Below are 2,923 nucleotides of genomic sequence, written 5' to 3' on the forward strand. Positions count from 1 at the left end.
GGCATCATTGGATACATCAGTGGTTACCATACTTCATAAGAAAATTTTAGCGCCCCTCCCCTCACCCTCCCACCCAAAAAAAAAACCCAAAACAAAAACAGGACACTTATTTGTTTGAATCGTTTATTTCACACATTTTAAATGGAACTGTTGTTACGCACCTTAAACTTGTCCATTTTATTCTAGCATTACCGACTTTGGTCAGTTGGCCGGAGTGAGGTTTTGTGTTAGATAAGGGCAGGCACTACCTGGGGCTGCTACTGCTGCTCCGAGCAGATCAAATGGGCGACAGCAAAAACGTGAGCAAGAATTTAAAAAAAAATAATGTCCTCTGTTATAATGTCATTATCAGATATTCATTTTTACACCGTCTTTAACCATTCCGTTTGTTGCCAGACTTTTTTTTTTTTTTTAAGCATTTACAGCATTTAACAATATGCTGCATTGTTGTATCATTCAGATGTTTATATTAGACATGACACTTTTCCTCCTGCGTATCCATGGCATGCTTTACATTACTAATAGTGCTCGATCTAGTTACATTAACATTAGCAACTAACATTTCATTCCTGAACCTTTGTAGCATTTGCTGATTAAAAAAAAAAAGAAAAGTGGATAGAAATTACTACTATTTTTACAATGCTATTTTAGTCATCTGTTTTGCTTCCATTTCACAGTGCTTATGTCACTTACTTTTGGCTTTGATGTTTATTGCAAACTTTATAAAGAGCAGTTGCATTAGTGCCATTGCATTTCCTATGTAACCTTTTAGTTAATGTTAGCTATGTGCCTATCAATCAGAATAGAAGAAATCAGGGTTTCATTCCTTAACTATAGCCCAGTTTAATTTGATTAAGAGTTAGTATTTCTATTAAATTCAAAACTCAATCAGGCCATGAAATGAGCCTCTCTTTAAAGTCCCAGTATGACATTACCCTACGGCAAAGATGATGTCATACTGAGACTAAAGATCAGGGCCAAATCAACTGTCATTGATGATGTTATTTGTAACCATAACAGTGGCATAAAAAAAGGGATTTACATGTCTTGCATGTTTTAATGATTTGTGTTTTTATGTGTAAAAAACATTTATAAGTAAAATAAAGAATTTTAACAAGTGGGTTTTTGTTGTTGTTGTTTTTACCTCTTTTTTATTATACTATAGCTTAGCAGTGAATTTTCACTGGATTTTACGTCGCATTAATAGTAGTTATTCAGACTCAACACTAGAGGTCAGTTCGTTTTGTCAACGAGAGTTGACCGTCTGTGCGGGTTAGAATTGTTTTTGGACCCCCTCACGGACTCCACACCTCAGTGTTCGAACGACTCGATGTCAAATGTCTCTCAGAGGTTGGAAGTCAGTTTATGTTGTAATTTCAGCCATTTCCTGTTTCCAGTCAGTTTACGTTGTAATTTCAGCCATTTCCTGTTTCCTGTCTTTTGGCACATACCCACCCTAAAAATAATGATGTCACTGCAGTTTTTTTGTTGTTGTTTTTACCTCTTTTTTATTATACTATAGCTTAGCAGTGAATTTTCACTGGATTTTACGTCGCATTAATAGTAGTTATTCAGACTCAACACTAGAGGTCAGTTCGTTTTGTCAACGAGAGTTGACCGTCTGTGCGGGTTAGAATTGTTTTTGGACCCCCTCACGGACTCCACACCTCAGTGTTCGAACGACTCGATGTCAAATGTCTCTCAGAGGTTGGAAGTCAGTTTATGTTGTAATTTCAGCCATTTCCTGTTTCCTGTCTTTTGGCACATACCCAGCCTAAAAATAATGATGTCACTGCAGGAGCCATTTCCTGTCACACCCGGCTCCATCCTCCACACCTTTGGTGTCATTTAAAGACAAACAATTACAGAAGTGGATGCAGCCCGAGAGTGAACATCAAAGTCTGCTTTGCCGTCTGACGTATGGGACAGCTCAAGAAAGTTGTGTGGTCAACGTAAATGAAGATTCATGTTTGTAAATATGTTTTAGACAACATCTTCAACTGAAAACTATTGTATTTAAGCCACTTATCATCTTACACCAAAGTCCAAAGTGAAAATTAATGGTTTAGGTCGGGCATGGGCAAAGTACAGCCCGGGGCCTGGATGCGGCCCATTCAGCTTCTTAATCCGACCCGGCAAACTTTTCCCAATTATATAATTTATTTATATTGTTGTTTTAACGGGGCGTTGGTGGATTAGTGGTTAAGGAAGCGGACTTGGGTCTGGAAGGCTTCAGGTTCGTCCAAGTTATCCCTTTTCCCTGCGATACCAATGTTTCCCTAATAGATAGTGTAAAAAATGCTAAAAGCATTTAGTCTTTATGCACGACATTTTACATTAATTTATCATTTATCTTAGTTCGCACAAACGCTCCATTTATCTGCGCCTGACCCAGCCCCCTTGTTCAATTTTAGGACGGTCGTGGCCTGCGACTCAAATAATTTGCCCACGCCTGGTTTAGACTATGGGACCCAGGACTCAAATGTGTTATTTTGTGACTTTATTGTTTTAATCATTTAACTTTAAGTCCAATATTCTTATACATCTAAGTAATTTTACCCTAAGAAGTTTAAAAGTAGATAATGGACTGACATGTTTCTTGAAGACATTTTATTTTTCATCCAGGAGAGGCCTGCATACTGTATTTACTCTTGATCGTGGTGACACAAACTGACACCAGGAGGCAGCACTAGACCACCAGGAACTTGCGTTTCCTTGAGCTGAAATCACTGACTTTCAATATGGACTTTGACATTAGGGAGCTCGCCAGAGGTGTGGACTCGAGTCTCATGACTTGGACTCGAGTCAGACTCGAGTCATCAATTTGATGACTTTAGACTCGACTTGACCAAATGTAAAGAGACTTGCAACTCGACTTGGACTTTAACGTCAATGACTCGTGACTTCACTTGGACTCGAGCCC

The sequence above is a fragment of the Cynoglossus semilaevis genome, chromosome 10 (genome assembly GCF_000523025.1).
Source record: "Cynoglossus semilaevis isolate Cse_v1.0 chromosome 10, Cse_v1.0, whole genome shotgun sequence".
In the NCBI taxonomy this organism is placed as follows: domain Eukaryota; kingdom Metazoa; phylum Chordata; class Actinopteri; order Pleuronectiformes; family Cynoglossidae; genus Cynoglossus; species Cynoglossus semilaevis.